Consider the following 14229-nt stretch of genomic DNA (forward strand, 5'->3'; position numbering starts at 1 on the left):
CTAACATAAAATAACAACCTACCCTAACATAACATAACAACCTAACATAACATAACATAACCTAACCTAACATAACAACCTAACCTAACATGACCTGACCTAATCTAACATCACATAACAACCTAACCTAACATGACATGACCTAACCTAACCTAACAACCTAACCTAACATCACATAGCATAAATTTGTGGGTCACATATGATGCCTGGCATGTCTAAGCTACATATACTGACTGCTATCTACATGCCTGCACATGAGTGGAATGCACTATGCTAGCAGCATGTTTTGTCTGCATGTTTTATGGTACTGCCATGTGTGTGTATATAATAATGTATATATTAATGTATTATGCTCTGTGCTTTGTTATGCTACATGCACGCTGGTGACTTGATATTGTCTATTTCCTGGCGTGTTTAAGTATTATTGTTTGCTGTGTTTTATGTTTTTCAATTAACTTGCACGGGGACTTCATATGAAAATTAGCCCTGGTGCTAATTAGGGCTCATTTCATCTAATGAAATGTGGCCCCTTTATGTAATGTTTATCAGTGTGAGTTGTCCCTCTTTTTGAACAGATAAACGTACACTCATCCACTGTGACGCACGGCGACGTCTGTCATCTGACCTTTGACCTCCTTGAATTGTTGGTGATCTTGGGTGTCTTTATGAGATCAAGTCAGTGTCTGATGCATTGTGTTCTATTTGTGAAGGGTTCTAACGCTGCGTCTGCTCCACAAGACGAGTTGAGCAGCTGAACAGAGACTGGAACCCGGCACACGCTGGCCACTGAACAGGCAGACACCAGCGGTGTTCCTGGGTTTCCACTGACGGGGGCCGGGAATCTCCCCTTAGAAACCTGTTCTGGCAGCTGCGGCTCTCTCTGCCATCGGTGGAAAGGAGACTGAAGAGAAGCTGAGAATGAGGAGCTCTGTTCAAACAAAGAGGAGGAGGCGTCAGGTTTCAGAGCAACGTGTGAACCGGAGCTTTGACGTTCACACTCGAGATGCACCGCCGGCCGGCACACCTCTTCATATCTTGGCCAAGTTCAGGTGTGGGACGATGGCGTCCAAACTTAGCATGATTGGCAAAATGAGAATATTAACGCGTGGCGTGCTTGGGTCTTTATTGCATGTTTTATGGAAGGGGCAGCAGGAGGATCATGTGTTCAGATCCAGGGGTGGGCAGTCTTACCCAGAGAGGGCCGGTGTGGCTGCAGGTCTTTGTTCCGAGCAAGCAGTTACACACCCGTGTCTCCTAATCAAGTTGCTCAGCAAAGACTCTCCTGGTTGACTAGTGGGATTACATTAGATTAGATTATTTTATTAGCCACACGACCAAGGCCCGTGGAATTTGATTTTGGTACACATTAAACTCTGCAGCACAACACATACATGGACAACAACGGACACTCCACATATCATCACACACAATACAGTCACACAATAACAGAAACAAACATATCAGGCATAACAATCAGGTTTAGGAGGGCCTATAGGGAGTCCTGATGACTACGGGACACAACTATTCGTGAAGCACTCAGCCTTAGTGGACAGTGACCTGTAGCGCCTCCCTGAGGGAAGGAGCTGGAAGAGGTGATGAGCAGGATGTGAGGGGTCGATCGGGTGTGTAACTGCTTAGTTGGAACAAAGACCTGCACCCACACCGGCCCTTTCTGGATAAGACTGCCCACCCCTGATGGACCATCTGGTATCTAAAAATGAATCAGTTTAATTCCCCTAACAGCGCCCCCCCCCCCGGGCTCACTGACTGCAGCAGCTCTTTACATTAGGGTCTTTAAATGCCCAAAACTTGAACGTCATCAGTCACGGACTGGGGATCGGTCCTACTTCCGACCCAATGCTGACCCATGTTGTTAAAGAAGACAACATGACATGAAAACGAAGTTTTTTTTACCTTGTTCGCTCATTTCCTCGGTCATATTACGTACCTGTTCAACAAGTTGTGCAAAAAAAAAAGTTTTGTTTTACATTTTTCCTGTTTTACATCAAAATCTGGCCAGTTCAACTTCCTCTAAATCTGACCAAGTTTTTGTTTCCATCGGGAAGTATAAGTGGGCGGGGCAAACATCATTCCAACCAATAATATTATCACTTGTCTCGCACCGTCCAATCAAATCACATCCCTCCCTACGTTTGTCCCGCCCCGTTTTACTTTGAAAGACGTCGCGTTACGGAAGCCGGATGCGCCCTGGATGACGTTCCACGTCGTGTTGGACGAACGCCCCAATGAGGTACGAGAAGAGAAACGTGTCTCGGAGTATTTCAGACGTACCTTTTCCCATTCATGCGTTGGGAAGCGCGCTAAATAAGTGGAAAATGACGGCCCCTGGAAAAGATAAGGTATGTTACATCACGTTGTCTAAATGACGTGGTTTTGCATGAGGAAGGCTGTTGGAGCCGTACAAGAAGACCTGGGAGGAAGGCTCGCTTCCGGTAGTGTGGAAAGAGGCTGTGACTGTTCCTGTCAAAAAACCTGGGAAAGACCCACCACTCCAGTTACTCACAGGCCTACAGCTCTGAAACCACGCGTATGCAAACTGATGGAAAGAATGGTTACAGAAAGGTAGACTGGTACTGGTAGTGGTGCTGGTACTGGTACTGGTAAGTGTGCTGGTAGGTGCAGGTGGAAGTGTGTGGACAGTTGTGTGCATGTGGTTGACATGTATCCATGGTAAATCTTGCAGGCATCGCGAAAAATATGCCATTGTCAACAGCACGCGCCAACAAACAGGAAACTGGTATGACCGCTGCAGTAGAAACCGGAAGTCAGTGGACAACAGTTATGCACAGAGCCGATTGCAGCGAGTGGCGCTTCAACAACCGAACCAAAACTCAACGACTCGCAGATGGAGAATCGATTCGTGGTCTGGTTCCTGACTAGACGTCTGGAAGAGTAGCCCCATGTGGCTCTGACCTTCGACCTTCCTCCTCGGTTAATTCGGTTGTTGCTCTTTTTTGTTTTGTTAAATTTCTCCCCAATCGTACCCGGCCAATGACCCCACTCTTCCGAGCCGTCCCGGTCACTGCTCCACCCCCTCTGCTGACCCGGGGAGGGCTGCAGACTACCACATGTCTCCTCTGATACACGTGGAGTCGCCAGCCGCTTCTTCTCACCTGACAGTGAGTTGTTTCACCAGGGGGGCGTAGCGCGTGGGAGGATCACGCTACCCCCCCCCAGTTCCCCCTCCCCTGAACAGGCGCCCCGACCGACCAGAGGACGCGCTAGAGTGCAGCGACCAGGACACATACCACATGGATTCGAACCAGCGATCCCCGTGTTTGGAGGCAACAGAATAGACTGCCACGCCACCCGGACGCCTTGTTGTGTCTCTTTTTGTGAGCGGGTCTTTTAAGTTAGTACTAACATTTTATTGGTCGTTACGAGAGCTTTCCCAGGGCGGTCCGGGGAAACATATCAGACCTGCTGACGCCAGACCAGACTAACGGCTAAACTTGTGCTGCATCCTTCAACTCAGAACCCTGTAGGCCTCTTTATTCTTCAGCTAGCAGAGGTGCCCGGCGATGCCCGGGGAAACTGCTCTCACCAGAACAACCCACACGATGTGATCTTTACGATATCCTGGATGATGAAATATAGGATCATTTATGATATGATACATGTGATAAACAGATCTTATCAACGAAAATTATCAAAGTTAGTGTAACCGGTTCTTTTCTTGCCCGGTGCGGGATTCGATACGTGGTGTACTACACCACAAGGCGACATCACTAACCGCTCGGCTAAAGGGTCAGACCCGTTAGCTAGGGGCTAACGTGTCTTATTAGTAGTTTACAGTAATAATTTTCAACCCATTCATCAAGCTTCTTTGCCAACGTGTGTATGAGCCGCTCAAGCGCCACAGGGTAAACCACGCTGCGTGCCTCCAGGCCAGCACTGACAATGTTGGGTGTAGTGCCTCCCTTGACCACTGGAAGGATTGGCGGGAAGTCTCCACAAAGCATCGTTGGAATGCCTCTTTCGTAAATAAATCAAAATGTTTACTTGGTTTTTGAAATATTTTTCGAACAGTGCAATCCTTGGAAAGTGCTGATTCTAAAGACTCATCTCGTTTTGTTCTACAATGAGTATTTCTGGAGTTTTAAGCGAACATACAAACATACAATCTTGCTTTTTATATATATATGTCATCTTCCTCTTCTGTAATCTCCTCAACCTGTTATTCTTTGTTCTTTTCTTCTGTCCATTTTACTCTCTGATATCATCCTCTGTTTTGAAAAGGGCTTTGTAGCAGTAACTTTATCGTATTGCTATTAGATTATTATACTATTATTATTATTATTATCATCATCATCATCACTATAATAACTAGCGTTAGCCGAATGACAGAGAAGTAAATTATAAACAATGGTTGTTTGCTTGGACTTGTGCAAAGCCTTTAGTACTGTTGGAGGTACTGATTGTGTACCATGTGTATCAGTGTGTACTGTGATACTATGTTACTACTGTTAGAGGTACTGTTTGTGTACCATGTGTATCACTGTGTACTGTGGTACTATGTTAGTACTGTTAGAGGTACTGTTGTGTTTTTACCAAGTGTATCAGTATGTACTGTGGTACTATGTTAGTACTGTTAGAGATACTGTTGTGTGTGTACCGTGTGTATCAGTATGTACTGTGGTACTATGTTAGTCTGTTAGAGGTACTGTTGTGTGTGTACAATGTGTATTAGTATGTACTGTGGAACTATGTTAGTCTGTTAGAGGTACTGTTGTCTGTGTACTATGTGTATCAGTATGTACGGTGGTACTATAAATGTCAACATATCCATGCACCAATGCCGACAAGACCAGTTCTCAATTGGTTGAAGGCTTGAAGTGACCTCCGCAGTTTAGTTATGTGAATAACAACAGCAAGTCAGGTCAAGACAACGTACTTTAAACAGGAAGGTACTGCATACACAGCACATGTACTGAAGACATTCAGTACATGTTAGTTGATGGTGATTGCTATATGCCTTGATGAAGGCTGAATGTGAGCCATTTTCTTGTTGTCATGCTTTAGTAAAGCCAAAGTATTATGCAACACCAGTTCTAAGTATAGTATAGTATAGTCTAGTATGGTCTAGTATAGTAGTCTAGTATTGTCTAGTATAGTATTGTATATTATAGTCTAGTATAGTTTAGTATAGTGGTCTAGTATAGTGTAGTATAGTAGTTTAGTATAGCATTGCATAATAGTATAATATATTATAGTATTGTCTAGTATATTATTGCATAATATACTATTGTCTAGTATAGTATTGTGTAGTATAGTGTTGTATAATATAGTCTAGTCTAGTATGGTCTAGTATAGTATTGTATAATATAGTCTAGTATAGTATTGTCTAGTTGTCTAGTATAGGCTAGTCTAGTGTAGTATAGTATAGTAATCTAGTACATGATTTTATAATATACTCTAGTATAATCCAGTCTAGTATAGTATAGTATAGTGGTCTAGTCTAGTGCAGTCAAGTATACACAGTATAGTGGTCTAGTATAGTCTAGTCTAGTAGTCTAGTATAGTATTGTATAATATAGCCTAGTATAGTTTAGTCTAGTCTAGTATAGCATTGTATAATATAGTATAGTAGTAATGATAGTTGTAATTAAACAGTTATTGTATCAGTTAGTTGTATTAATAAGCCCTCGGGTCAGTAAGTTCCACATCACAGCAGCCACGCACACCTCAGCAGTCTATCACATCTATTAACCACGCAGTCTATCACATCTACTAACCACGCAGTCTAGCACATCTACTAACCACGCAGTCTAGCACATCTACTAACCACAGTCTATCACATCTATTAACCACGCAGTCTATCACATCTGCTAACCACGCAGTCTATCACATCTATTAACCACGCAGTCTATCACATCTACTAACCACGCAGTCTATCACATCTACTAACCACGCAGTCTATCACATCTACTAACCACGCAGTCTAGCACATCTACTAACCGCAGTCTATCACATCTATTAACCACGCAGTCTATCACATCTACTAACCACGCAGTCTAGCACATCTACTAACCACGCAGTCTAGCACATCTACTAACCGCAGTCTATCACATCTATTAACCACGCAGTCTATCACATCTATTAACCACGCAGTCTATCACATCTATTAACCACGCAGTCTAGCACATCTACTAACCACGCAGTCTAGTACATCTACTAACCACGCAGTCTATCACATCTATTAACCACGCAGTCTATCACATCTACTAACCACGCCGTCTATCACATCTATTAACCACGCAGTCTATCACATCTACTAACCACGCAGTCTAGCACATCTACTAACCACGCAGTCTAGCACATCTACTAACCACAGTCTATCACATCTACTAACCACGCAGTCTAGCACATCTATTAACCACGCAGTCTATCACATCTACTAACCACGCAGTCTAGCACATCTACTAACCGCAGTCTATCACATCTATTAACCACGCAGTCTATCACATCTACTAACCACGCAGTCTATCACATCTACTAACCACAGTCTATCACATCTACTAACCACGCAGTCTATCATATCTACTAACCACGCAGTCTATCACATCTACTAACCACGCAGTCTAGCACATCTACTAACCACGCAGTCTATCACATCTACTAACCACGCAGTCTAGCACATCTACTAACCACGCAGTCTAGCACATCTACTAACCACAGTCTATCACATCTACTAACCACGCAGTCTATCACATCTATTAACCACGCAGTCTATCACATCTACTAACCACGCAGTCTAGCACATCTACTAACCACGCAGTCTATCACATCTACTAACCACACAGTCTAGCACATCTACTAACCACGCAGTCTATCACATCTATTAACCACGCAGTCTATCACATCTACTAACCACAGTCTATAACATCTACTAACCACGCAGTCTAGCACATCTACTAACCGCAGTCTATCACACCTATTAACCACGCGGTCTATCACATCTACTAACCACGCAGTCTAGCACATCTACTAACCACGCAGTCTAGCACATCTACTAACCACGCAGTCTAGCACATCTACTAACCGCAGTCTATCACATCTATTAACCACGCAGTCTATCACATCTATTAACCACGCAGTCTATCACATCTATTAACCACGCAGTCTAGCACATCTACTAACCACGCAGTCTATCACATCTATTAACCACGCAGTCTATCACATCTACTAACCACGCAGTCTAGCACATCTACTAACCACGCAGTCTAGCACATCTAACCACGCAGTCTAGCACATCTACTAACCACGCAGTCTAGCACATCTACTAACCACAGTCTATCACATCTACTAACCACGCAGTCTATCACATCTACTAACCACGCAGTCTAGCACATCTAACCACGCAGTCTATCACATCTATTAACCACGCAGTCTATCACATCTACTAACCACGCAGTCTAGCACATCTACTAACCACAGTCTATCACATCTACTAACCACGCAGTGTATCACATCTACTAACCACGCAGTCTATCATATCTACTAACCACGCAGTCTATCACATCTACTAACCACGCAGTCTAGCACATCTACTAACCACGCAGTCTAGCACATCTACTAACCACGCAGTCTATCACATCTACTAACCACAGTCTATCACATCTATTAACCACGCAGTCTATCACATCTACTGACCACGCAGTCTAGCACATCTACTGACCACGCAGTCTATCACATCTACTAACCACGCAGTCTATCATATCTACTAACCACGCAGTCTAGCACATCTACTAACCACGCAGTCTAGCACATCTACTAACCACGCAGTCTAGCACACCTACTAACCACAGTCTATCCCATCTATTAACCACGCTGTCTAGCACATCTACTAACCACGCAGTCTAGCACACCTACTAACCACGCAGTCTAGCACATCTACTAACCACGCAGTCTAGCACATCTACTAACCACGCAGTCTAGCACATCTACTACCACGCAGTCTAGCACATCTACTAACCACGCAGTCTAGCACACCTACTAACCACGCAGTCTATCACATCTACTAACCACGCAGTCTATCACATCTACTAACCACGCAGTCTAGCACATCTACTAACCACGCAGTCTAGCACATCTACTAACCACGCAGTCTAGCACATCTATTAACCACGCAGTCTATCACATCTACTAACCACGCAGTCTAGCACATCTACTAACCGCAGTCTATCACATCTATTAACCACGCAGTCTAGCACATCTACTAACCACGCAGTCTAGCACATCTACTAACCACGCAGTCTAGCACATCTACTAACCGCAGTCTATCACATCTATTAACCACGCAGTCTATCACATCTATTAACCACGCAGTCTATCACATCTATTAACCACGCAGTCTAGCAAATCTACTAACCACGCAGTCTAGCACATCTACTAACCACGCAGTCTATCACATCTATTAACCACGCAGTCTATCACATCTACTAACCACGCAGTCTATCACATCTATTAACCACGCAGTCTATCACATCTACTAACCACGCAGTCTAGCACATCTACTAACCACGCAGTCTATCACATCTATTAACCACGCAGTCTATCACATCTACTAACCACGCAGTCTAGCACATCTACTAACCGCAGTCTATCACATCTATTAACCACGCAGTCTATCACATCTACTAACCACGCAGTCTATCACATCTACTAACCACGCAGTCTAGCACATCTACTAACCACAGTCTATCACATCTACTAACCACGCAGTCTATCATATCTACTAACCACGCAGTCTATCACATCTACTAACCACGCAGTCTAGCACATCTACTAACCACGCAGTCTATCACATCTACTAACCACGCAGTCTAGCACATCTACTAACCACGCAGTCTAGCACATCTACTAACCACAGTCTATCACATCTACTAACCACGCAGTCTATCACATCTATTAACCACGCAGTCTATCACATCTACTAACCACGCAGTCTAGCACATCTACTAACCACGCAGTCTATCACATCTACTAACCACACAGTCTAGCACATCTATTAACCACAGTCTATCACATCTATTAACCACGCAGTCTAGCACATCTACTAACCACACAGTCTAGCACATCTACTAACCACGCAGTCTATCACATCTATTAACCACGCAGTCTATCACATCTACTAACCACGCAGTCTAGCACATCTACTAACCACAGTCTATCACATCTACTAACCACGCAGTCTAGCACATCTACTAACCGCAGTCTATCACACCTATTAACCACGCAGTCTATCACATCTACTAACCACGCAGTCTAGCACATCTACTAACCGCAGTCTAGCACATCTAACCACGCAGTCTAGCACATCTACTAACCGCAGTCTATCACATCTATTAACCACGCAGTCTATCACATCTATTAACCACGCAGTCTATCACATCTATTAACCACGCAGTCTAGCACATCTACTAACCACGCAGTCTATCACATCTATTAACCACGCAGTCTATCACATCTACTAACCACGCAGTCTAGCACATCTACTAACCACGCAGTCTATCACATCTATTAACCACGCAGTCTATCACATCTACTAACCACGCAGTCTAGTACATCTACTAACCAGTCTATCACATCTACTAACCACGCAGTCTATCACATCTACTAACCACGCAGTCTATCTCATCTACTAACCACGCAGTCTAGCACATCTACTAACCAGTCTATCACATCTACTAACCACGCAGTCTATCATATCTACTAACCACGCAGTCTATCACATCTACTAACCACGCAGTCTAGCACATCTAACCACGCAGTCTAGCACATCTACTAACCACGCAGTCTAGCACATCTACTAACCACGCAGTCTATCACATCTACTAACCACGCAGTCTAGCACATCTAACCACGCAGTCTATCACATCTATTAACCACGCAGTCTATCACATCTACTAACCACGCAGTCTAGCACATCTACTAACCACAGTCTATCACATCTACTAACCACGCAGTCTAGCACATCTACTAACCACGCAGTCTAGCACATCTACTAACCACGCAGTCTATCACATCTACTAACCACGCAGTCTAGCACATCTACTAACCACAGTCTATCACATCTACTAACCACGCAGTCTATCATATCTACTAACCACGCAGTCTATCACATCTACTAACCACGCAGTCTACCACATCTACTAACCACGCAGTCTATCACATCTACTAACCACGCAGTCTAGCACATCTACTAACCACGCAGTCTAGCACATCTACTAACCACGCAGTCTATCACATCTACTAACCACAGTCTATCACATCTATTAACCACGCAGTCTATCACATCTACTGACCACGCAGTCTAGCACATCTACTGACCACGCAGTCTATCACATCTACTAACCACGCAGTCTAGCACATCTAACCACGCAGTCTAGCACATCTACTAACCACAGTCTATCACATCTACTAACCACGCAGTCTATCACATCTACTAACCACGCAGTCTAGCACATCTACTAACCACGCAGTCTAGCACATCTACTAACCACGCAGTCTATCACATCTACTAACCACAGTCTATCACATCTATTAACCACGCAGTCTATCACATCTACTGACCACGCAGTCTAGCACATCTACTGACCACGCAGTCTATCACATCTACTAACCACGCAGTCTATCATATCTACTAACCACGCAGTCTAGCACATCTACTAACCACGCAGTCTAGCACATCTACTAACCACGCAGTCTAGCACATCTACTAACCACGCAGTCTAGCACATCTACTAACCACGCAGTCTAGCACATCTACTACCACGCAGTCTAGCACATCTACTAACCACGCAGTCTAGCACACCTACTAACCACAGTCTATCCCATCTATTAACCACGCTGTCTAGCACATCTACTAACCACGCAGTCTAGCACACCTACTAACCACGCAGTCTAGCACATCTACTAACCACGCAGTCTAGCACATCTACTAACCACGCAGTCTAGCACATCTACTACCACGCAGTCTAGCACATCTACTAACCACGCAGTCTAGCACACCTACTAACCACGCAGTCTATCACATCTCCTAACCACGCAGTCTATCACACCTACTAACCACGCAGTCTATCACATCTACTAACCACGCAGTCTAGCACATCTGCTAACCACGCAGTCTAGCACATCTACTAACCACGCAGTCTAGCACATCTACTACCACGCAGTCTAGCACATCTACTAACCACGCAGTCTAGCACACCTACTAACCACAGTCTATCACATCTATTAACCACGCAGTCTATCACATCTACTAACCACGCAGTCTAGCACATCTACTAACCACGCAGTCTAGCACATCTACTAACCACGCAGTCTATCCCATCTATTAACCACGCTGTCTAGCACATCTACTAACCACGCAGTCTAGCACATCTACTAACCACGCAGTCTAGCACATCTACTAACCACGCAGTCTAGCACATCTACTAACCACAGTCTATCACATCTACTAACCACGCAGTCTATCACATCTACTAACCACGCAGTCTATCACATCTACTAACCACAGTCTATCACATCTACTAACCACAGTCTATCACATCTACTAACCACAGTCTATCACATCTATTAACCACGCAGTCTAGCACATCTACTAACCACAGTCTATCACATCTATTAACCACGCAGTCTATCACATCTATTAACCACGCAGTCTATCACATCTATTAACCACGCAGGCTATCACATCTACTAACCACAGTCTATCACATCTACTAACCACGCAGAACCGTTTTGAATCAGGAAGCAGACACATTTATTTGTCGTTTGTTTCGTTGAAAGTCTTCTGCAGCCTCAGGCCTCCGTCTGTGAGCTACAACCCTGCTGTGGACGGAAGCCGCAGCTTGACAGCCGACCCGGGTCAAATGGACCCCATCACTGACCTGATCCGCTCCCGTTAGCACCACGCCTAAAGATGTGAAAAATAATCTGCTTTTCAACCTGGGTTAACCCAGACCTCAAACCCTTACCCTCATCTATACCCCCCCACGATGCATGCTCAATAATCCAGGTAAAGAAATCACATAAAGTCGAATCAGTCAATCTGGACACGACGTTTATTTATTCATTTGTTTATTTATTTAGGTCATTGAAAATTTCATTGAAATTTTCAAAAAGAACAGTAAGAGGAAGGCTAGTGGTGCACTGTTTCCACAAACTTCAGCCCTTCAGGGTGCTGACGTCATTAGACATGGCGTAAGAAAGAAGTAAAATATAAAACTAGGAAACAGGAGTACGCGTTATGGAAGCAAGAAGCCCCGCCTGTACCGAGAAGCGAAGGGAGCGTGCCAGTCACGGAGGGTTCGGGGTATTCTGGAGCTCGAAGCAAGACCTCCATCAGGCTCCACATGAGTCCAAAAAAAAAAAGATCCCAGGGGGTGGTCCCATCTTCCATGTTGCCTTTTAACCTGCTCAGCATAGACTCGCAGGACGCAGTCTCCATCATTACGCATGCCCAGTCGTTCACATCTGGACGTCGAGCTATTCATTTCCCAGCGCCTCCAGCTGGTTCCGGAAGCTGTGACCCCAACAGAAAACCCCTCTGACATGTCTGGTGTTTGAGATCGTGCCCCTAACAGACATAAACACATGGACACAACGTTTGACAGAAACGCATTTTTTGTGGTTTTTTTAGAGCAAGTGTTTCATCACACGCTAATTTGCACGATGACGTAGCGCCATTGTCCGCGCGTCATAAAACCGCGCCGGAAACTGAGGAAAACAGTTTATTGTTTGTGGGAGGAGCGCCGGGCGGCGCGGCGGCGCAGTGGATAGCACGGTCGCCTCACGGCAAGAAGGTCCTGGGTTCGAGCCCCGGGGTAGTCCAACCTTGGGGGTCGTCCCGGGTCGTCCTCTGTGTGGAGTTTGTATGTTCTCCCCGTGTCTGCGTTGGTTTCCTCCAGGGGCTCCGGTTTCCTCCCACAGTCCAAACACATGTAGGTCAGGTGACTCAAACACATGTAGGTCAGGTGACTCAAACACATGTAGGTCAGGTAACTCAAACACATGTAGGTCAGGTGGATCAAACACATGTAGGTCAGGTGGATCAAACACATGTAGGCCAGGTGACTCAAACACATGTAGGCCAGGTGGATCAAACACATGTAGGCCAGGTGACTCAAACACATGTAGGCCAGGTGACTCAAACACATGTAGGTCAGGTGGATCAAACACATGTAGGCCAGGTGACTCAAACACATGTAGGTCAGGTAACTCAAACACATGTAGGTCAGGTGGATCAAACACATGTAGGTCAGGTGGATCAAACACATGTAGGCCAGGTGACTCAAACACATGTAGGCCAGGTGGATCAAACACATGTAGGCCAGGTGACTCAAACACATGTAGGCCAGGTGACTCAAACACATGTAGGTCAGGTGGATCAAACACATGTAGGCCAGGTGACTCAAACACATGTAGGTCAGGTGACTCAAACACATGTAGGTCAGGTGGATCAAACACATGTAGGTCAGGTGACTCAAACACATGTAGGTCAGGTGGATCAAACATATGTAGGTCAGGTGGATCAAACACATGTAGGTCAGGTGGATCAAACACATGTAGGTCAGGTGGATCAAACATATGTAGGTCAGGTGACTCAAACACATGTAGGTCAGGTGACTCAAAGACATGTAGGCCAGGTGGCTCAAACACATGTAGGCCAGGTGGATCAAACACATGTAGGCCAGGTGACTCAAACACATGTAGGTCAGGTAACTCAAACACATGTAGGTCAGGTGGATCAAACACATGTAGGCCAGGTGACTCAAACACATGTAGGCCAGGTGACTCAAACACATGTAGGTCAGGTAACTCAAACACATGTAGGTCAGGTGGATCAAACACATGTAGGCCAGGTGGATCAAACATATGTAGGTCAGGTGACTCAAACACATGTAGGTCAGGTGGATCAAACACATGTAGGCCAGGTGGCTCAAACACATGTAGGTCAGGTGGATCAAACACATGTAGGTCAGGTGGATCAAACATATGTAGGTCAGGTGACTCAAACACATGTAGGTCAGGTGACTCAAAGACATGTAGGTCAGGTGACTCAAACACATGTAGGCCAGGTGACTCAAACACATGTAGGTCAGGTGGATCAAACACATGTAGGTCAGGTGGATCAAACACATGTAGGTCAGGTGACTCAAAGACATGTAGGTCAGGTGACTCAAACACATGTAGGCCAGGTGA

Source organism: Lampris incognitus, chromosome 14 (genome assembly GCF_029633865.1).
Source record: "Lampris incognitus isolate fLamInc1 chromosome 14, fLamInc1.hap2, whole genome shotgun sequence".
Lineage (NCBI taxonomy): Eukaryota > Metazoa > Chordata > Actinopteri > Lampriformes > Lampridae > Lampris > Lampris incognitus.